Source organism: Podarcis melisellensis (genome assembly GCF_964234715.1).
Source record: "Podarcis melisellensis genome assembly, chromosome: 9".
Taxonomy (NCBI): domain Eukaryota; kingdom Metazoa; phylum Chordata; class Lepidosauria; order Squamata; family Lacertidae; genus Podarcis; species Podarcis melisellensis.
The window spans coordinates 66,353,444-66,376,871 of record NC_138541.1 but is presented as its reverse complement, the minus strand read 5'-3'; positions in this window follow the sequence as shown (position 1 = coordinate 66,376,871).

Below are 23,428 nucleotides of genomic sequence, written 5' to 3'. Positions count from 1 at the left end.
GCACCATTTTAGAGTGAATTGGAGAAATTGAGATTTTTGCAGAAATTGTGACCCCGGGGCTTAGGGATTTTTTCAAAAAAATATTTTTCCGCAGGTCAAGTTGTGGAGGGCTGATTTCTTGTCCCGTGATAAAAAGCCTTCTCTTTCGACGGCCAAACGTTTCAGGGGAGCATTTGAAACTGTCAGGCACCATTTTTGAGTGAATTGGAGAAATTGAGATTTTTGCAGAAATTGTGACCCCGGGGCTTAGGGATTTTTTCAAAAAAAATCTTTTTCCGCAGGTCAAGTTGTGGAGGGCTGATTTCTTGTGCTGTAATAAAAAGCCTTCTGTTTCAACCGCCAAACCTTTCAGGGGAGCATTTACAACCCTCAGGCACCATTTTAGAGTGAATTGGAGAAATTGAGATTTTTGCAGAAATTGTGACCCCGGGGCTTAGGGATTTTTTCAAAAAAATCTTTTTCCGCAGGTCAAGTTGTGGAGGGCTGATTTCTTGTTCAATGATAAAAAGCCTTCTGTTTCGACCGTCAAACCTTTCAGCGGAGCATTTGCAACTGCCAGGCACCATTTTTGTGTGAATTGGAGAAATTGAGATTGTTGCAGAAATTGAGACCCCGGGGCTTAGGGATTTTTATAAAAAATATTTTTCCGCAGGTCAAGTTGTGGAGGGCTGATTTCTTGTCCCGTGATAAAAAGCCTTCTCTTTCGACGGCCAAACGTTTCAGGGGAGCATTTGCAACCGTCAGGCACCATTTTTGAGTGAATTGGAGAAATTGAGATTTTTGCAGAAATTGTGACCCCGGGGCTTAGGGATTTTTTCAAAAAAATCTTTTTCCGCAGGTCAAGTTGTGGAGGGCTGATTTCTTGTCCTGTGATAAAAAGCCTTCTGTTCCGACCGCCAAACCTTTCAAGGGAGCATTTGCAACCGTCAGGCACCATTTTTGAGTGAATTGGAGAAATTGAGATTTTTGCAGAAATTTTGACCCCGGGGCTTAGGGATTTTTTCAAAAAAATCTTGTTCCGCAGGTCAAGTTGTGGAGGGCTGATTTCTTGTCCTGGTATAAAAAACCTTCTGTTTCGACCGCCAAACCTTTCAGGGGAGCATTTGCAACCCTCAGGCACCATTTTAGAGTGAATTGGAGAAATTGAGATTTTTGCAGAAATTGTGACCCCGGGGCTTAGGGATTTTTTCAAAAAAATCTTTTTCCGCAGGTCAAGTTGTGGAGGGCTGATTTCTTGTCCTGTGATAAAAAGCCTTCTGTTCCGACCGCCAAACCTTTCAAGGGAGCATTTGCAACCGTCAGGCACCATTTTTGAGTGAATTGGAGAAATTGAGATTTTTGCAGAAATTTTGACCCCGGGGCTTAGGGATTTTTTCAAAAAAATCTTGTTCCGCAGGTCAAGTTGTGGAGGGCTGATTTCTTGTCCTGGTATAAAAAACCTTCTGTTTCGACCGCCAAACCTTTCAGGGGAGCATTTGCAACCCTCAGGCACCATTTTAGAGTGAATTGGAGAAATTGAGATTTTTGCAGAAATTGTGACCCCGGGGCTTAGGGATTTTTTCAAAAAAATCTTTTTCCGCAGCTCAAGTTGTGGAGGGCTGATTTCTTGTTCAATGATAAAAAGCCTTCTGTTTCGACCGTCAAACCTTTCAGCGGAGCATTTGCAACTGCCAGGCACCATTTTTGTGTGAATTGGAGAAATTGAGATTGTTGCAGAAATTGAGACCCCGGGGCTTAGGGATTTTTATAAAAAATATTTTTCCGCAGGTCAAGTTGTGGAGGGCTGATTTCTTGTCCCGTGATAAAAAGCCTTCTCTTTCGACGGCCAAACGTTTCAGGGGAGCATTTGAAACTGTCAGGCACCATTTTTGAGTGAATTGGAGAAATTGAGATTTTTGCAGAAATTGTGACCCCGGGGCTTAGGGATTTTTTCAAAAAAAATCTTTTTCCGCAGGTCAAGTTGTGGAGGGCTGATTTCTTGTGCTGTAATAAAAAGCCTTCTGTTTCAACCGCCAAACCTTTCAGGGGAGCATTTACAACCCTCAGGCACCATTTTTGAGTGAATTGGAGAAATTGAGATTTTTGCAGTAATTGTGACCCCGGGCCTTAGGGATTTTTTCAAAAAAATCTTTTTCCGCAGGTCAAGTTGTGGAGGGCTGATTTCTTGTCCTCTGATAAAAAGCCTTCTGTTCCGACCGCCAAAGCTTTCAGGGGAGCATTTACAACCGTCAGGCACCATTTTAGAGTGAATTGGGGAAATTGAGATTTTTGCAGAAATTGTGACCCCGGGGCTTAGGGATTTTTTCAAAAAAATCTTTTTCCGCAGGTCAAGTTGTGGAGGGCTGATTTCTTGTCCTGTGATAAAAAGCCTTCTGTTTCAACCGCCAAACCTTTCAGGGGAGCATTTGCAACCGTCAGGCACCATTTTTGAGTGAATTGGAGAAATTGAGATTTTTGCAGAAATTGTGACCCCGGGGCTTAGGGATTTTTTTCAAAAAAATCTTTTTCCGCAGGTCAAGTTGTGGAGGGCTGATTTCTTGTCCTGTGATAAAAAGCCTTCTGTTTCGACCACCAAACCTTGAAGGGGAACATTTGCAACGCTTAGGCACCATTTTAGAGGGAATTGGAGAAACTGAGATTTTTGCAGAAAATCTTTTTCCGCAGGTCAAGTTGTGGAGGGCTGATTTCTTGTCCTGTGATAAAAAGCCTTCTGTTTCGACCGCCAAACCTTTCAGGGGAGCATTTGCAACCGTCAGGCACCATTTTATTTTATTTTTTAATATAATTTTTATTAAAATTTTCCAAATTAAAAACAAATTAGATCCAATTCATACACTTTCTTCCAAAACCAAAGCCAGGACTTCCCCTTCCCGCCCCCAATTGCGTTCCAAATCTTCCGAATAAGCAATTAAATTCAACAAGTTTTTATCCCATGACTCACTTAACATCAATAACCCAATTTTTCCAAATTCCCATCCCCTAAGATCGATTTTTTCCCTTCCACGAGTTCCCCCTTTCAAAATTTTATAAAAAAAGAAAAAAAGATATAAAGATTACAACCTTTGGATTCCAAATTTCCCTCCCCCCTTTCTCTGTTGTGTTCCTTCTATCCCTTCCTCCTAGTGTCTTCCTGAGGTGCCTACCCGCTTAATCCATATCCCTCTAGTAGTTTGCCAGTCATATTTAATTACAAATGTCCAATCTTGGGAGGAGTCTGTCTCAAAAAGGGGCCCATTTTTTCTATCCAGATTTTTATATCCAGGAGTAAAAAACTCCCATTTAATTTCCATAAGCTTGTCAAATCTGGATGTCCCAAATGTTCCCAATTCTGTCCAGTTCATGATGTTTCCATATTCTTGTCATTCTCTCTCCTCCTTCTGTTTCCCTGTTTTCCCGCAAAAATGTTCTTTTTCCATGACCTTCTTATTTTCTGCAGAGGCTTGTTGTTCAGAAGCAAAACATTATGTCATGTCCCTTTCGTTTTCCAACTAAAGAATCCATTGTTTCCTGTAGTTTGTAGCCCTCTGTAGACAAAACAATGTTCCATTTCTGCAGTTCCCAAGAGATTAAAAGTTACAACTGTTCAGGTTTCCTGAGAAAAACACATGCAATGTCGCTCAGCTCCTCTAGGTGGATCGCAGTAGCTAAGTTCTCTTCCAGATCAAATCCATTAGTCCAAATAATTTGTAAATCCTTATTTGAAACAATTTATATACAATTTAAAACAAATGTAACCGGCAAAGTCCTCAAAGCAAAGTCCCTGCTTTATTCTTCCGTTTTGACAGCCTTTGACAGCTGTCAAAACTCCCGATGCTCTTCCCCAGGTAGTTTCGCGGATCACTCCAGGGATTCCGGGGGGGGGGGTTGTTTTTTTAATACAAATTCCACTTTTCTCCTCCAGCACAGTCTTATAATTTTCCCTCGCAAAGTTGCTAATTCATGAAGATAGAGATACGCTCGATCTTAGTCGTTAAGTCCTTTGTTTTGGCTCTTCTACAATTAAGGGGTAGGCTGACTTCCTTTTTTCCACCTCCCCCGTTCGCTCCAGATTTTAAAAATTTATCCCTCTTTTTTAATCCATAATCCAATTACTCACGGGTTCTTCTTTTAGGTCCAGATTTTCAATAGAAGAAGTCAGCGCTCTCCGCCGGATGGCATGCGGCTGCGCTCGGCAGGGATAGCAGAGAACTCAAAGCACCACGCTTCTCCCCGGCGCCCGATCCGTAGCCTTTAAAAAGGCTCCTTCACGAGCCGGGAGGGCGCTAACGGTGCCAGCCGAGTCTCCATGTCCACGGCCTCACTCTGGCCGTGGTTTTTAAGGGTCCCCGCATCGCCGGTGCGGTAGGACCCAGCCCCTGCCGAGCAGGCTCCCTCCGGAGCTCGGAGGGAGCCCGCCATTCAGCGATGGCGCCGACCCGGAAGTCCCCTCAGGCACCATTTTAGAGTGAATTGGAGAAATTGAGATTTTTGCAGAAATTGTGACCCCGGGGCTTAGGGATTTTTTCAAAAAAATCTTTTTCCGCAGGTCAAGTTGTGGAGGGCTGATTTCTTGTCCAATGATAAAAAGCCTTCTGTTTCGACCGTCAAACCTTTCAGCGGAGCATTTGCAACTGCCAGGCACCATTTTTGTGTGAATTGGAGAAATTGAGATTGTTGCAGAAATTGAGACCCCGGGGCTTAGGGATTTTTATAAAAAATATTTTTCCGCAGGTCAAGTTGTGGAGGGCTGATTTCTTGTCCCGTGATAAAAAGCCTTCTCTTTCGACGGCCAAACGTTTCAGGGGAGCATTTGAAACTGTCAGGCACCATTTTTGAGTGAATTGGAGAAATTGAGATTTTTGCAGAAATTATGACCCCGGGGCTTAGGGATTTTTTCAAAAAAAATCTTTTTCCGCAGGTCAAGTTGTGGAGGGCTGATTTCTTGTGCTGTAATAAAAAGCCTTCTGTTTCAACCGCCAAACCTTTCAGGGGAGCATTTACAACCCTCAGGCACCATTTTTGAGTGAATTGGAGAAATTGAGATTTTTGCAGTAATTGTGACCCCGGGCCTTAGGGATTTTTTCAAAAAAATCTTTTTCCGCAGGTCAAGTTGTGGAGGGCTGATTTCTTGTCCTGTGATAAAAAGCCTTCTGTTTCAACCGCCAAACCTTTCAGGGGAGCATTTGCAACCGTCAGGCACCATTTTTGAGTGAATTGGAGAAATTGAGATTTTTGCAGAAATTGTGACCCCGGGGCCTTAGGGATTTTTTTCAAAAAAATCTTTTTCCGCAGGTCAAGTTGTGGAGGGCAGATTTCTTGTCCTGTGATAAAAAGCCTTCTGTTTCGACCACCAAACCTTGAAGGGGAACATTTGCAACGCTTAGGCACCATTTTAGAGGGAATTGGAGAAACTGAGATTTTTGCAGAAAATCTTTTTCCGCAGGTCAAGTTGTGGAGGGCTGATTTCTTGTCCTGCGATAAAAAGCCTTCTGTTTCGACCGCCAAACCTTTCAGGGGAGCATTTGCAACCGTCAGGAACCATTTTTGAGTGAATTGAAGAAATTGAGATTTTTGCAGAAATCGTGACCCCGGGGCTTAGGGATTTTTTTCAAAAACATCTTTCTCCGCAGGTCAAGTTGTGGAGGGCTGATTTCTTGTCCTGCGATAAAAAGCCTTCTGTTTCGACTGCCAAACCTTTCAGGGGAGCATTTGCAACCGTGAGACACCATTTTTGAGTGAATTGGAGAAATCGAGATTTTTGCAGAATTTGTGACCGCGGGGCTTAGGGATTTTTTCAAAAAAATCTTTTTCCGCAGGTCAAGTTGTGGAGGGCTGATTTCTTGTCCTCTGATAAAAAGCCTTCTGTTTCAACCGCCAAACCCTTCAGCGGAGCATTTGCAACCGTCAGGCACCATTTTTGAGTGAATTGGAGAAATTGAGATTTTTGCAGAAATTGTGACCCCGGGGCTTAGGGATTTTTTCAAAAAAATCTTTTTCCGCAGGTCGAGTTGTGGAGGGCTGATTTCTTGTCCCGTGATAAAAAGCCTTCTCTTTCGACGGCCAAACGTTTCAGGGGAGCATTTGCAACCGTCAGGCACCATTTTTGAGTGAATTGGAGAAATTGAGATTTTTGCAGAAATTGTGACCCCGGGGCTTAGGGATTTTTTCAAAAAAATCTTTTTCCGCAGGTCAAGTTGTGGAGGGCTGATTTCTTGTCCTGTGATAAAAAGCCTTCTGTTCTGACCGCCAAACCTTTCAAGGGAGCATTTGCAACCGTCAGGCACCATTTTTGAGTGAATTGGAGAAATTGAGATTTTTGCAGAAATTTTGACCCCGGGGCTTAGGGATTTTTTCAAAAAAATCTTGTTCCGCAGGTCAAGTTGTGGAGGGCTGATTTCTTGTCCTGGTATAAAAACCCTTCTGTTTCGACCGCCAAACCTTTCAGGGGAGCATTTGCAACCCTCAGGCACCATTTTAGAGTGAATTGGAGAAATTGAGATTTTTGCAGAAATTGTGACCCCGGGGCTTAGGGATTTTTTCAAAAAAATCTTTTTCCGCAGGTCAAGTTGTGGAGGGCTGATTTCTTGTTCAATGATAAAAAGCCTTCTGTTTCGACCGTCAAACCTTTCAGCGGAGCATTTGCAACTGCCAGGCACCATTTTTGAGTGAATTGGAGAAATTGAGATTTTTGCAGAAATTGTGACCCCGGGGCTTAGGGATTTTTTCAAAAAAATCTTTTTCCGCAGGTCAAGTTGTGGAGGGCTGATTTCTTGTCCTGTGATAAAAAGCCTTCTGTTCCGACCGCCAAACCTTTCAGGGGAGCATTTGCAACCGTCAGGCACCATTTTAGAGTGAATTGGAGAAATTGAGATTTTTGCAGAAATTGTGACCCCGGGGCTTAGGGATTTTTTCAAAAAAATCTTGTTCCGCAGGTCAAGTTGTGGAGGGCTGATTTCTTGTCCTGGTATAAAAAACCTTCTGTTTCGACCGCCAAACCTTTCAGGGGAGCATTTGCAACCCTCACGCACCATTTTAGAGTGAATTGGAGAAATTGAGATTTTTGCAGAAATTGTGACCCCGGGGCTTAGGGATTTTTTCAAAAAAATCTTTTTCCGCAGGTCAAGTTGTGGAGGGCTGATTTCTTGTCCAATGATAAACAGCCTTCTGTTTCGACCGTCAAACCTTTCAGCGGAGCATTTGCAACTGCCAGGCACCATTTTTGTGTGAATTGGAGAAATTGAGATTGTTGCAGAAATTGTGACCCCGGGGCTTAGGGATTTTTATAAAAAATATTTTTCCGCAGGTCAAGTTGTGGAGGGCTGATTTCTTGTCCCGTGATAAAAAGCCTTCTCTTTCGACGGCCAAACGTTTCAGGGGAGCATTTGCAACTGTCAGTCACCATTTTTGAGTGAATTGGAGAAATTGAGATTTTTGCAGAAATTGTGACCCCGGGGCTTAGGGATTTTTTCAAAAAAAATCTTTTTCCGCAGGTCAAGTTGTGGAGGGCTGATTTCTTGTGCTGTAATAAAAAGCCTTCTGTTTCAACCGCCAAACCTTTCAGGGGAGCATTTGCAACCCTCAGGCACCATTTTTGAGTGAATTGGAGAAATTGAGATCTTTGCAGTAATTGTGACCCCGGGGCTTAGGGATTTTTTCAAAAAAATCTTTTTCCGCAGGTCAAGTTGTGGAGGGCTGATTTCTTGTCCTCTGATAAAAAGCCTTCTGTTCCGACCACCAAACCTTGAAGGGGAACACTTGCAACGCTTAGGCACCATTTTAGAGGGAATTGGAGAAACTGAGATTTTTGCAGAAAATCTTTTTCCGCAGGTCAAGTTGTGGAGGGCTGATTTCTTGTCCACTGATAAAAAGCCTTCTGTTCCGACCGCCAAAGCTTTCAGGGGAGCATTTACAACCGTCAGGCACCATTTTTGAGTGAATTGGGGAAATTGAGATTTTTGCAGAAATTGTGACGCCGGGGCTTTGGGATTTTTTCAAAAAAATCTTTTTCCGCAGGTCAAGTTGTGGAGGGCTGATTTCTTGCCCTGTGATAAAAAGCCTTCTGTTTCAACCGCCAAACCTTTCAGGGGAGCATTTGCAACCGTCAGGCACCATTTTTGAGTGAATTGGAGAAATTGAGATTTTTGCAGAAATTGTGACCCCGGGGCTTAGGGATTTTTTTCAAAAAAATCTTTTTCCGCAGGTCAAGTTGTGGAGGGCTGATTTCTTGTCCTGTGATAAAAAGCCTTCTGTTTCGACCACCAACCTTGAATGGGAACATTTGCAACGCTTAGGCACCATTTTAGAGGGAATTGGATAAACTGAGATTTTTGCAGAAAATCTTTTTCCGCAGGTCAAGTTGTGGAGGGCTGATTTCTTGTCCTGCGATAAAAAGCCTTCTGTTTCGACCGCCAAACCTTTCAGGGGAGCATTTGCAACCGTCAGGCACCATTTTTGAGTGAATTGGAGAAATTGAGATTTTTGCAGAAATCGTGACCCCGGGGCTTAGGGATTTTTTTCAAAAACATCTTTCTCCGCAGGTCAAGTTGTGGAGGGCTGATTTCTTGTCCTGCGATAAAAAGCCTTCTGTTTCGCCTGCCAAACCTTTCAGGGGAGCATTTGCAACCGTGAGACACCATTTTTGAGTGAATTGGAGAAATCGAGATTTTTGCAGAATTTGTGACCGCGGGGCTTAGGGATTTTTTCAAAAAAAACTTTTTCCGCAGGTCAAGTTGTGGAGGGCTGATTTCTTGTCCTCTGATAAAAAGCCTTCTGTTTCAACCGCCAAACCCTTCAGCGGAGCATTTGCAACCGTCAGGCACCATTTTAGAGGGAATTGGAGAAATTGAGATTTTTGCAGAAATTGTGACCCCGGGGCTTAGGGATTTTTTCAAAAAAATCTTTTTCCGCAGGTCGAGTTGTGGAGGGCTGATTTCTTGTCCCGTGATAAAATGCCTTCTCTTTCGACGGCCTAACGTTTCAGGGGAGCATTTGCAACCGTCAGGCACCATTTTTGAGTGAATTGGAGAAATTGAGATTTTTGCAGAAATTTTGACCCCGGGGCTTAGGGATTTTTTCAAAAAAATCTTGTTCCGCAGGTCAAGTTGTGGAGGGCTGATTTCTTGTCCTGGTATAAAAAACCTTCTGTTTCGACCGCCAAACCTTTCAGGGGAGCATTTGCAACCCTCAGGCACCATTTTTGAGTGAATTGGAGAAATTGAGATTTTTGCAGAAATTGTGACCCCGGGCCTTAGGGATTTTTTCAAAAAAATCTTTTTCCGCAGGTCAAGTTGTGGAGGGCTGATTTCTTGTCCTCTGATAAAAAGCCTTCTGTTCCGACCGCCAAAGCTTTCAGGGGAGCATTTACAACCGTCAGGCACCATTTTAGAGTGAATTGGGGAAATTGAGATTTTTGCAGAAATTGTGACCCCGGGGCTTAGGGATTTTTTCAAAAAAATCTTTTTCCGCAGGTCAAGTTGTGGAGGGCTGATTTCTTGTCCTGTGATAAAAAGCCTTCTGTTTCAACCGCCAAACCTTTCAGGGGAGCATTTGCAACCGTCAGGCACCATTTTTGAGTGAATTGGAGAAATTGAGATTTTTGCAGAAATTGTGACCCCGGGGCTTAGGGATTTTTTTCAAAAAAATCTTTTTCCGCAGGTCAAGTTGTGGAGGGCTGATTTCTTGTCCTGTGATAAAAAGCCTTCTGTTTCGACCACCAAACCTTGAAGGGGAACATTTGCAACGCTTAGGCACCATTTTAGAGGGAATTGGAGAAACTGAGATTTTTGCAGAAAATCTTTTTCCGCAGGTCAAGTTGTGGAGGGCTGATTTCTTGTCCTGCGATAAAAAGCCTTCTGTTTCGACCGCCAAACCTTTCAGGGGAGCATTTGCAACCGTCAGGAACCATTTTTGAGTGAATTGGAGAAATTGAGATTTTTGCAGAAATCGTGACCCCGGGGCTTAGGGATTTTTTTCAAAAACATCTTTCTTCGCAGGTCAAGTTGTGGAGGGCTGATTTCTTGTCCTGCGATAAAAAGCCTTCTGTTTCGACCGCCAAACCTTTCAGGGGAGCATTTGCAACCGTCAGGCACCATTTTTGAGTGAATGGGAGAAATTGAGATTTTTGCAGAAATTGTGACCCCGGGGCTTAGGGATTTTTTCAAAAAAATCTTTTTCCGCAGGTCGAGTTGTGGAGGGCTGATTTCTTGTCCTCTGATAAAAATCCTTCTGTTTCGACCGCCAAACCTTTCAGGGGAGCATTTGCAACCGTCAGGCACCATTTTTGAGTGAATTGGAGAAATTGAGATTTTTGCAGAAATTTTGACCCCGGGGCTTAGGGATTTTTTCAAAAAAATCTTGTTCCGCAGGTCAAGTTGTGGAGGGCTGATTTCTTGTCCTGGTATAAAAAACCTTCTGTTTCGACCGCCAAACCTTTCAGGGGAGCATTTGCAACCCTCACGCACCATTTTAGAGTGAATTGGAGAAATTGAGATTTTTGCAGAAATTGTGACCCCGGGGCTTAGGGATTTTTTCAAAAAAATCTTTTTCCGCAGGTCAAGTTGTGGAGGGCTGATTTCTTGTCCAATGATAAACAGCCTTCTGTTTCGACCGTCAAACCTTTCAGCGGAGCATTTGCAACTGCCAGGCACCATTTTTGTGTGAATTGGAGAAATTGACATTGTTGCAGAAATTGTGACCCCGGGGCTTAGGGATTTTTATAAAAAATATTTTTCCGCAGGTCAAGTTGTGGAGGGCTGATTTCTTGTCCCGTGATAAAAAGCCTTCTCTTTCGACGGCCAAACGTTTCAGGGGAGCATTTGCAACTGTCAGGCACCATTTTTGAGTGAATTGGAGAAATTGAGATTTTTGCAGAAATTGTGACCCCGGGGCTTAGGGATTTTTTCAAAAAAAATCTTTTTCCGCAGGTCAAGTTGTGGAGGGCTGATTTCTTGTGCTGTAATAAAAAGCCTTCTGTTTCAACCGCCAAACCTTTCAGGGGAGCATTTGCAACCCTCAGGCACCATTTTTGAGTGAATTGGAGAAATTGAGATCTTTGCAGTAATTGTGACCCCGGGGCTTAGGGATTTTTTCAAAAAAATCTTTTTCCGCAGGTCAAGTTGTGGAGGGCTGATTTCTTGTCCTCTGACAAAAAGCCTTCTGTTCCGACCACCAAACCTTGAAGGGGAACACTTGCAACGCTTAGGCACCATTTTTGAGGGAATTGGAGAAACTGAGATTTTTGCAGAAAATCTTTTTCCGCAGGTCAAGTTGTGGAGGGCTGATTTCTTGTCCACTGATAAAAAGCCTTCTGTTCCGACCGCCAAAGCTTTCAGGGGAGCATTTACAACCGTCAGGCACCATTTTTGAGTGAATTGGGGAAATTGAGATTTTTGCAGAAATTGTGACCCCGGGGCTTAGGGATTTTTTCAAAAAAATCTTTTTCCGCAGGTCAAGTTGTGGAGGGCTGATTTCTTGTGCTGTAATAAAAAGCCTTCTGTTTCAACCGCCAAACCCTTCAGCGGAGCATTTGCAACCCTCAGGCACCATTTTTAAGTGAATTGGAGAAATTGAGATTTTTGCAGAAATTGTGACCCCGGGGCTTAGGGATTTTTTCAAAAAAATCTTTTTCCGCAGGTCAAGTTGTGGAGGACTGATTTCTTGTCCTCTGATAAAAAGCCTTCTGTTTCGACCGCCAAACCGTTCAGGGGAGCATTTGCAACCGTCAGGCACCATTTTTGAGTGAATTGGAGAAATTGAGATTTTTGCACAAATTGTGACACCCGGGGCTTAGGGATTTTTTCAAAAAAATCTTTTTCCGCAGGTCAAGTTGTGGAGGGCTGATTTCTTGTCCTGTGATAAAAAGCCTTCTGTTCCGACCGCCAAACCTTTCTGGGGAGAATTTGCAACCGTCAGGCACCATTTTTGAGTGAATTGGAGAAATTGAGATTTTTGCAGAAATTGTGACCGCGGGGCTTAGGGATTTTTTCAAAAAAATCTTTTTCCGCAGGTCAAGTTGTGGAGGGCTGATTTCTTGTCCTGTGATAAAAAGCCTTCTGTTTCAACCGCCAAACCTTTCAGGGGAGCATTTGCAACCGTCAGGCACCATTTTTGAGTGAATTGGAGAAATTGAGATTTTTGCAGAAATTGTGACCCCGGGGCTTAGGGATTTTTTCAAAAAAATCTTTTTGCGCAGGTCAAGTTGTGGAGGGCTGATTTCTTGTCCCGTGATAAAAAGCCTTCTGTTTCGACCACCAAACCTTGAATGGGAACATTTGCAACGCTTAGGCACCATTTTAGAGGGAATTGGAGAAACTGAGATTTTTGCAGAAAATCTTTTTCCGCAGGTCAAGTTGTGGAGGGCTGATTTCTTGTCCTGTGATAAAAAGCCTTCTGTTTCGACCGCCAAACCTTTCAGGGGAGCATTTGCAACCCTCAGGCACCATTTTTAAGTGAATTGGAGAAATTGAGATTTTTGCAGAAATTGTGACCCCGGGGCTTAGGGATTTTTTCAAAAAAATCTTTCTCCGCAGGTCAAGTTGTGGAGGGCTGATTTCTTGTCCTCTGATAAAAAGCCTTCTGTTTCGACCGCCAAACCTTTCAGGGGAGCATTTGCAACCGTCAGGCACCATTTTTGAGTGAATTGGAGAAATTGAGATTTTTGCAGAAATTGTGACACCCGGGGCTTAGGGATTTTTTCAAAAAAATCTTTTTCCGCAGGTCAAGTTGTGGAGGGCTGATTTCTTGTCCTGTGATAAAAAGCCTTCTGTTCCGACCGCCAAACCTTTCTGGGGAGCATTTGCAACCGTCAGGCACCATTTTTGAGTGAATTTGAGAAATTTAGATTTTTGCAGAAATTGTGACCCCGGGGCTTAGGGATTTTTTCAAAAAAATCTTTTTCCGCAGGTCAAGTTGTGGAGGGCTGATTTCTTGTCCTCTGATAAAAAGCCTTCTGTTTCGACCGCCAAACCTTTCAGGGGAGCATTTGCAACCGTCAGGCACCATTTTTGAGTGAATTGGAGAAATTGAGATTTTTGCAGAAATTGTGACACCCGGGGCTTAGGGATTTTTTCAAAAAAATCTTTTTCCGCAGGTCAAGTTGTGGAGGGCTGATTTCTTGTGCTGTAATAAAAAGCCTTCTGTTTCAACCGCCAAACCCTTCAGCGGAGCATTTGCAACCCTCAGGCACCATTTTTAAGTGAATTGGAGAAATTGAGATTTTTGCAGAAATTGTGACACCCGGGGCTTAGGGATTTTTTCAAAAAAATCTTTTTCCGCAGGTCAAGTTGTGGAGGCCTGATTTCTTGTCCTGGTATAAAAAACCTTCTGTTTCGACCGCCAAACCTTTCAGGGGAGCATTTGCAACCGTCAGGCACCATTTTTGAGTGAATTGGAGAAATCGAGATTTTTGCAGAATTTGTGACCCCGGGGCTTAGGGATTTTTTCAAAAAAATCTTGTTCCGCAGGTCAAGTTGTGGAGGGCTGATTTCTTGTCCTGGTATAAAAAACCTTCTGTTTCGACCGCCAAACCTTTCAGGGGAGCATTTGCAACCCTCAGGCACCATTTTAGAGTGAATTGGAGAAATTGAGATTTTTGCAGAAATTGTGACCCCGGGGCTTAGGGATTTTTTCAAAAAAATCTTTTTCCGCAGGTCAAGTTGTGGAGGGCTGATTTCTTGTTCAATGATAAAAAGCCTTCTGTTTCGACCGTCAAACCTTTCAGCGGAGCATTTGCAACTGCCAGGCACCATTTTTGAGTGAATTGGAGAAATTGAGATTTTTGCAGAAATTGTGACCCCGGGGCTTAGGGATTTTTTCAAAAAAATCTTTTTCCGCAGGTCAAGTTGTGGAGGGCTGATTTCTTGTCCTGTGATAAAAAGCCTTCTGTTCCGACCGCCAAACCTTTCAGGGGAGCATTTGCAACCGTCAGGCACCATTTTAGAGTGAATTGGAGAAATTGAGATTTTTGCAGAAATTTTGACCCCGGGGCTTAGGGATTTTTTCAAAAAAATCTTGTTCCGCAGGTCAAGTTGTGGAGGGCTGATTTCTTGTCCTGGTATAAAAAACCTTCTGTTTCGACCGCCAAACCTTTCAGGGGAGCATTTGCAACCCTCACGCACCATTTTAGAGTGAATTGGAGAAATTGAGATTTTTGCAGAAATTGTGACCCCGGGGCTTAGGGATTTTTTCAAAAAAATCTTTTTCCGCAGGTCAAGTTGTGGAGGGCTGATTTCTTGTCCAATGATAAACAGCCTTCTGTTTCGACCGTCAAACCTTTCAGCGGAGCATTTGCAACTGCCAGGCACCATTTTTGTGTGAATTGGAGAAATTGAGATTGTTGCAGAAATTGTGACCCCGGGGCTTAGGGATTTTTATAAAAAATATTTTTCCGCAGGTCAAGTTGTGGAGGGCTGATTTCTTGTCCCGTGATAAAAAGCCTTCTCTTTCGACGGCCAAACGTTTCAGGGGAGCATTTGCAACTGTCAGTCACCATTTTTGAGTGAATTGGAGAAATTGAGATTTTTGCAGAAATTGTGACCCCGGGGCTTAGGGATTTTTTCAAAAAAAATCTTTTTCCGCAGGTCAAGTTGTGGAGGGCTGATTTCTTGTGCTGTAATAAAAAGCCTTCTGTTTCAACCGCCAAACCTTTCAGGGGAGCATTTGCAACCCTCAGGCACCATTTTTGAGTGAATTGGAGAAATTGAGATCTTTGCAGTAATTGTGACCCCGGGGCTTAGGGATTTTTTCAAAAAAATCTTTTTCCGCAGGTCAAGTTGTGGAGGGCTGATTTCTTGTCCTCTGATAAAAAGCCTTCTGTTCCGACCACCAAACCTTGAAGGGGAACACTTGCAACGCTTAGGCACCATTTTAGAGGGAATTGGAGAAACTGAGATTTTTGCAGAAAATCTTTTTCCGCAGGTCAAGTTGTGGAGGGCTGATTTCTTGTCCACTGATAAAAAGCCTTCTGTTCCGACCGCCAAAGCTTTCAGGGGAGCATTTACAACCGTCAGGCACCATTTTTGAGTGAATTGGGGAAATTGAGATTTTTGCAGAAATTGTGACCCCGGGGCTTAGGGATTTTTTCAAAAAAATCTTTTTCCGCAGGTCAAGTTGTGGAGGGCTGATTTCTTGCCCTGTGATAAAAAGCCTTCTGTTTCAACCGCCAAACCTTTCAGGGGAGCATTTGCAACCGTCAGGCACCATTTTTGAGTGAATTGGAGAAATTGAGATTTTTGCAGAAATTGTGACCCCGGGGCTTAGGGATTTTTTTCAAAAAAATCTTTTTCCGCAGGTCAAGTTGTGGAGGGCTGATTTCTTGTCCTGTGATAAAAAGCCTTCTGTTTCGACCACCAAACCTTGAATGGGAACATTTGCAACGCTTAGGCACCATTTTAGAGGGAATTGGATAAACTGAGATTTTTGCAGAAAATCTTTTTCCGCAGGTCAAGTTGTGGAGGGCTGATTTCTTGTCCTGCGATAAAAAGCCTTCTGTTTCGACCGCCAAACCTTTCAGGGGAGCATTTGCAACCGTCAGGCACCATTTTTGAGTGAATTGGAGAAATTGAGATTTTTGCAGAAATCGTGACCCCGGGGCTTAGGGATTTTTTTCAAAAACATCTTTCTCCGCAGGTCAAGTTGTGGAGGGCTGATTTCTTGTCCTGCGATAAAAAGCCTTCTGTTTCGACTGCCAAACCTTTCAGGGGAGCATTTGCAACCGTGAGACACCATTTTTGAGTGAATTGGAGAAATCGAGATTTTTGCAGAATTTGTGACCGCGGGGCTTAGGGATTTTTTCAAAAAAATCTTTTTCCGCAGGTCAAGTTGTGGAGGGCTGATTTCTTGTCCTCTGATAAAAAGCCTTCTGTTTCAACCGCCAAACCCTTCAGCGGAGCATTTGCAACCGTCAGGCACCATTTTAGAGGGAATTGGAGAAATTGAGATTTTTGCAGAAATTGTGACCCCGGGGCTTAGGGATTTTTTCAAAAAAATCTTTTTCCGCAGGTCGAGTTGTGGAGGGCTGATTTCTTGTCCCGTGATAAAATGCCTTCTCTTTCGACGGCCTAACGTTTCAGGGGAGCATTTGCAACCGTCAGGCACCATTTTTGAGTGAATTGGAGAAATTGAGATTTTTGCAGAAATTTTGACCCCGGGGCTTAGGGATTTTTTCAAAAAAATCTTGTTCCGCAGGTCAAGTTGTGGAGGGCTGATTTCTTGTCCTGGTATAAAAAACCTTCTGTTTCGACCGCCAAACCTTTCAGGGGAGCATTTGCAACCCTCAGGCACCATTTTAGAGTGAATTGGAGAAATTGAGATTTTTGCAGAAATTGTGACCCCGGGGCTTAGGGATTTTTTCAAAAAAATCTTTTTCCGCAGGTCAAGTTGTGGAGGGCTGATTTCTTGTTCAATGATAAAAAGCCTTCTGTTTCGACCGTCAAACCTTTCAGCGGAGCATTTGCAACTGCCAGGCACCATTTTTGTGTGAATTGGAGAAATTGAGATTGTTGCAGAAATTGAGACCCCGGGGCTTAGGGATTTTTATAAAAAATATTTTTCCACAGGTCAAGTTGTGGAGGGCTGATTTCTTGTCCCGTGATAAAAAGCCTTCTCTTTCGACGGCCAAACGTTTCAGGGGAGCATTTGAAACTGTCAGGCACCATTTTTGAGTGAATTGGAGAAATTGAGATTTTTGCAGAAATTGTGACCCCGGGGCTTAGGGATTTTTTCAAAAAAAATCTTTTTCCTCAGGTCAAGTTGTGGAGGGCTGATTTCTTGTGCTGTAATAAAAAGCCTTCTGTTTCAACCGCCAAACCTTTCAGGGGAGCATTTACAACCCTCAGGCACCATTTTTGAGTGAATTGGAGAAATTGAGATTTTTGCAGTAATTGTGACCCCGGGCCTTAGGGATTTTTTCAAAAAAATCTTTTTCCGCAGGTCAAGTTGTGGAGGGCTGATTTCTTGTCCTCTGATAAAAAGCCTTCTGTTCCGACCGCCAAAGCTTTCAGGGGAGCATTTACAACCGTCAGGCACCATTTTAGAGTGAATTGGGGAAATTGAGATTTTTGCAGAAATTGTGACCCCGGGGCTTAGGGATTTTTTCAAAAAAATCTTTTTCCGCAGGTCAAGTTGTGGAGGGCTGATTTCTTGTCCTGTGATAAAAAGCCTTCTGTTTCAACCGCCAAACCTTTCAGGGGAGCATTTGCAACCGTCAGGCACCATTTTTGAGTGAATTGGAGAAATTGAGATTTTTGCAGAAATTGTGACCCCGGGGCTTAGGGATTTTTTTCAAAAAAATCTTTTTCCGCAGGTCAAGTTGTGGAGGGCTGATTTCTTGTCCTGTGATAAAAAGCCTTCTGTTTCGACCACCAAACCTTGAAGGGGAACATTTGCAACGCTTAGGCACCATTTTAGAGGGAATTGGAGAAACTGAGATTTTTGCAGAAAATCTTTTTCCGCAGGTCAAGTTGTGGAGGGCTGATTTCTTGTCCTGCGATAAAAAGCCTTCTGTTTCGACCGCCAAACCTTTCAGGGGAGCATTTGCAACCGTCAGGAACCATTTTTGAGTGAATTGGAGAAATTGAGATTTTTGCAGAAATCGTGACCCCGGGGCTTAGGGATTTTTTTCAAAAACATCTTTCTTCGCAGGTCAAGTTGTGGAGGGCTGATTTCTTGTCCTGCGATAAAAAGCCTTCTGTTTCGACCGCCAAACCTTTCAGGGGAGCATTTGCAACCGTCAGGCACCATTTTTGAGTGAATGGGAGAAATTGAGATTTTTGCAGAAATTGTGACCCCGGGGCTTCGGGATTTTTTCAAAAAAATCTTTTTCCGCAGGTCGAGTTGTGGAGGGCTGATTTCTTGTCCTCTGATAAAAATCCTTCTGTTTCGACCGCCAAACCTTTCAGGGGAGCATTTGCAACCGTCAGGCACCATTTTTGAGTGAATTGGAGAAATTGAGATTTTTGCAGAAATTTTGACCCCGGGGCTTAGGGATTTTTTCAAAAAAATCTTGTTCCGCAGGTCAAGTTGTGGAGGGCTGATTTCTTGTCCTGGTATAAAAAACCTTCTGTTTCGACCGCCAAACCTTTCAGGGGAGCATTTGCAACCCTCACGCACCATTTTAGAGTGAATTGGAGAAATTGAGATTTTTGCAGAAATTGTGACCCCGGGGCTTAGGGATTTTTTCAAAAAAATCTTTTTCCGCAGGTCAAGTTGTGGAGGGCTGATTTCTTGTCCAATGATAAACAGCCTTCTGTTTCGACCGTCAAACCTTTCAGCGGAGCATTTGCAACTGCCAGGCACCATTTTTGTGTGAATTGGAGAAATTGACATTGTTGCAGAAATTGTGACCCCGGGGCTTAGGGATTTTTATAAAAAATATTTTTCCGCAGGTCAAGTTGTGGAGGGCTGATTTCTTGTCCCGTGATAAAAAGCCTTCTCTTTCGACGGCCAAACGTTTCAGGGGAGCATTTGCAACTGTCAGGCACCATTTTTGAGTGAATTCGAGAAATTGAGATTTTTGCAGAAATTGTGACCCCGGGGCTTAGGGATTTTTTCAAAAAAAATCTTTTTCCGCAGGTCAAGTTGTGGAGGGCTGATTTCTTGTGCTGTAATAAAAAGCCTTCTGTTTCAACCGCCAAACCTTTCAGGGGAGCATTTGCAACCCTCAGGCACCATTTTTGAGTGAATTGGAGAAATTGAGATCTTTGCAGTAATTGTGACCCCGGGGCTTAGGGATTTTTTCAAAAAAATCTTTTTCCGCAGGTCAAGTTGTGGAGGGCTGATTTCTTGTCCTCTGACAAAAAGGCTTCTGTTCCGACCACCAAACCTTGAAGGGGAACACTTGCAACGCTTAGGCACCATTTTTGAGGGAATTGGAGAAACTGAGATTTTTGCAGAAAATCTTTTTCCGCAGGTCAAGTTGTGGAGGGCTGATTTCTTGTCCACTGATAAAAAGCCTTCTGTTCCGACCGCCAAAGCTTTCAGGGGAGCATTTACAACCGTCAGGCACCATTTTTGAGTGAATTGGGAAAATTGAGATTTTTGCAGAAATTGTGACCCCGGGGCTTAGGGATTTTTTCAAAAAAATCTTTTTCCGCAGGTCAAGTTGTGGAGGGCTGATTTCTTGTGCTGTAATAAAAAGCCTTCTGTTTCAACCGCCAAACCCTTCAGCGGAGCATTTGCAACCCTCAGGCACCATTTTTAAGTGAATTGGAGAAATTGAGATTTTTGCAGAAATTGTGACCCCGGGGCTTAGGGATTTTTTCAAAAAAATCTTTTTCCGCAGGTCAAGTTGTGGAGGACTGATTTCTTGTCCTCTGATAAAAAGCCTTCTGTTTCGACCGCCAAACCGTTCAGGGGAGCATTTGCAACCGTCAGGCACCATTTTTGAGTGAATTGGAGAAATTGAGATTTTTGCACAAATTGTGACACCCGGGGCTTAGGGATTTTTTCAAAAAAATCTTTTTCCGCAGGTCAAGTTGTGGAGGGCTGATTTCTTGTCCTGTGATAAAAAGCCTTCTGTTCCGACCGCCAAACCTTTCTGGGGAGAATTTGCAACCGTCAGGCACCATTTTTGAGTGAATTGGAGAAATTGAGATTTTTGCAGAAATTGTGACCGCGGGGCTTAGGGATTTTTTCAAAAAAATCTTTTTCCGCAGGTCAAGTTGTGGAGGGCTGATTTCTTGTCCTGTGATAAAAAGCCTTCTGTTTCAACCGCCAAACCTTTCAGGGGAGCATTTGCAACCGTCAGGCACCATTTTTGAGTGAATTGGAGAAATTGAGATTTTTGCAGAAATTGTGACCCCGGGGCTTAGGGATTTTTTCAAAAAAATCTTTTTGCGCAGGTCAAGTTGTGGAGGGCTGATTTCTTGTCCCGTGATAAAAAGCCTTCTGTTTCGACCACCAAACCTTGAATGGGAACATTTGCAACGCTTAGGCACCATTTTAGAGGGAATTGGAGAAACTGAGATTTTTGCAGAAAATCTTTTTCCGCAGGTCAAGTTGTGGAGGGCTGATTTCTTGTCCTGTGATAAAAAGCCTTCTGTTTCGACCGCCAAACCTTTCAGGGGAGGATTTGCAACCCTCAGGCACCATTTTTAAGTGAATTGGAGAAATTGAGATTTTTGCAGAAATTGTGACCCCGGGGCTTAGGGATTTTTTCAAAAAAATCTTTCTCCGCAGGTCAAGTTGTGGAGGGCTGATTTCTTGTCCTCTGATAAAAAGCCTTCTGTTTCGACCGCCAAACCTTTCAGGGGAGCATTTGCAACCGTCAGGCACCATTTTTGAGTGAATTGGAGAAATTGAGATTTTTGCAGAAATTGTGACACCCGGGGCTTAGGGATTTTTTCAAAAAAATCTTTTTCCGCAGGTCAAGTTGTGGAGGGCTGATTTCTTGTCCTGTGATAAAAAGCCTTCTGTTCCGACCGCCAAACCTTTCTGGGGAGCATTTGCAACCGTCAGGCACCATTTTTGAGTGAATTTGAGAAATTTAGATTTTTGCAGAAATTGTGACCCCGGGGCTTAGGGATTTTTTCAAAAAAATCTTTTTCCGCAGGTCAAGTTGTGGAGGGCTGATTTCTTGTCCTCTGATAAAAAGCCTTCTGTTTCGACCGCCAAACCTTTCAGGGGAGCATTTGCAACCGTCAGGCACCATTTTTGAGGGAATTGGAGAAATTGAGATTTTTGCAGAAATTGTGACACCCGGGGCTTAGGGATTTTTTCAAAAAAATCTTTTTCCGCAGGTCAAGTTGTGGAGGGCTGATTTCTTGTGCTGTAATAAAAAGCCTTCTGTTTCAACCGCCAAACCCTTCAGCGGAGCATTTGCAACCCTCAGGCACCATTTTTAAGTGAATTGGAGAAATTGAGATTTTTGCAGAAATTGTGACACCCGGGGCTTAGGGATTTTTTCAAAAAAATCTTTTTCCGCAGGTCAAGTTGTGGAGGCCTGATTTCTTGTCCTGGTATAAAAAACCTTCTGTTTCGACCGCCAAACCTTTCAGGGGAGCATTTGCAACCGTCAGGCACCATTTTTGAGTGAATTGGGGAAATTGAGATTTTTGCAGAAATTGTGACCCCGGGGCTTAGGGATTTTTTCCAAAAAATCTTTCTCCGCAGGTCAAGTTGTGGAGGGCTGATTTCTTGTCCTCTGATAAAAAGCCTTCTGTTTCGACCGCCAAACCTTTCAGGGGAGCATTTGCAACCGTCAGGCACCATTTTTGAGTGAATTGGAGAAATTGAGATTTTTGCAGAAATTGTGACACCCGGGGCTTAGGGATTTTTTCAAAAAAATCTTTTTCCGCAGGTCAAGTTGTGGAGGGCTGATTTCTTGTGCTGTAATAAAAAGCCTTCTGTTTCGACCGCCAAACATTGAAGGGGAGCATTTGCAACCCTCAGGCACCATTTTAGAGGGAATTGGAGAAACTGAGATTTTTGCAGAAAATCTTTTTCCGCAGGTCAAGTTGTGGAGGGCTGATTTCTTGTCCTGTGATAAAAAGCCTTCTGTTTCGACCGCCAAACCTTTCAGGGGAGCATTTGCAGCCGTCAGGCACCATTTTTGAGTGAATTGGGGAAATTGAGATTTTTGCAGAAATTGTGACCCCGGGGGCTTAGGGATTTTTTCAAAAAAATCTTTTTCCGCAGGTCAAGTGGTGGAGGGCTGATTTCTTGTCCCGTGATAAAAAGCCTTCTGTTTCGACTACCAAACCTTGAAGGGGAACACTTGCAACGCTTAGGCACCATTTTAGAGGGAATTGGAGAAACTGAGATTTTTGCAGAAAATCTTTTTCCGCAGGTCAAGTTGTGGAGGGCTGATTTCTTGTCCTCTCATAAAAAGCCTTCTGTTCCGACCGCCAAACCTTTCTGGGGAGCATTTGCAACCGTCAGGCACCATTTTTGAGTGAATTGGAGAAATTGAGATTTTTGCAGAAATTGTGACCCCGGGGCTTAGGGATTTTTTCAAAAAAATCTTTTTCCGCAGGTCAAGTTGTGGAGGGCTGATTTCTTGTCCTCTGATAAAAAGCCTTCTGTTTCGACCGCCAAACCTTTCAGGGGAGCATTTGCAACCGTCAGGCACCATTTTTGAGTGAATTGGAGAAATTGAGATTTTTGCAGAAATTGTGACACCTGGGGCTTAGGGATTTTTTCAAAAAAATCTTTTTCCGCAGGTCAAGTTGTGGAGGGCTGATTTCTTGTCCTGTGATAAAAAGCCTTCTGTTCCGACCGCCAAACCTTTCTGGGGAGCCCTTGCAACCGTCAGGCACCATTTTTGAGTGAATTGGAGAAATTTAGATTTTTGCAGAAATTGTGACAGCGGGGCTTAGGGATTTTTTCAAAAAAATCTTTTTCCGCAGGTCAAGTTGTGGAGGGCTGATTTCTTGTGCTGTAATAAAAAGCCTTCTGTTTCAACCGCCAAACCCTTCAGCGGAGCATTTGCAACCCTCAGGCACCATTTTTAAGTGAATTGGAGAAATTGAGATTTTTGCAGAAATTGTGACCCCGGGGCTTAGGGATTTTTTCAAAAAAATCTTTTTCCGCAGGTCAAGTTGTGGAGGCCTGATTTCTTGTCCTCTGATAAAAATCCTTCTGTTTCGAACACCAAACCATTCAGGGGAGCATTTGCAACCGTCAGGCACCATTTTTGAGTGAATTGGGGAAATTGAGATTTTTGCAGAAATTGTGACCCCGGGGCTTAGGGATTTTTTGAAAAAAATCTTTTTCCGCAGGTCAAGTTGTGGAGGGCTGATTTCTTGTCCTGTGATAAAAAGCCTTCTGTTTCGACCACCAAACATTGAAGGGGAGCATTTGCAACGCTTAGGCACCATTTTAGAGGGAATTGGAGAAACTGAGATTTTTGCAGAAAATCTTTTTCCGCAGGTCAAGTGGTGGAGGGCTGATTTCTTGTCCCGTGATAAAAAGCCTTCTGTTTCGACCACCAAACCTTGAAGGGGAACACTTGCAACGCTTAGGCACCATTTTAGAGGGAATTGGAGAAACTGAGATTTTTGCAGAAAATCTTTTTCCGCAGGTCAAGTTGTGGAGGGCTGATTTCTTGTCCTCTCATAAAAAGCCTTCTGTTCCGACCGCCAAACCTTTCTGGGGAGCATTTGCAACCGTCAGGCACCATTTTTGAGTGAATTGGAGAAATTGAGATTTTTGCAGAAATTGTGACCCCGGGGCTTAGGGATTTTTTCAAAAAAATCTTTTTCCGCAGGTCAAGTTGTGGAGGGCTGATTTCTTGTCCTCTGATAAAAAGCCTTCTGTTTCGACCGCCAAACCTTTCAGGGGAGCATTTGCAACCGTCAGGCACCATTTTTGAGTGAATTGGAGAAATTGAGATTTTTGCAGAAATTGTGACACCTGGGGCTTAGGGATTTTTTCAAAAAAATCTTTTTCCGCAGGTCAAGTTGTGGAGGGCTGATTTCTTGTCCTGTGATAAAAAGCCTTCTGTTCCGACCGCCAA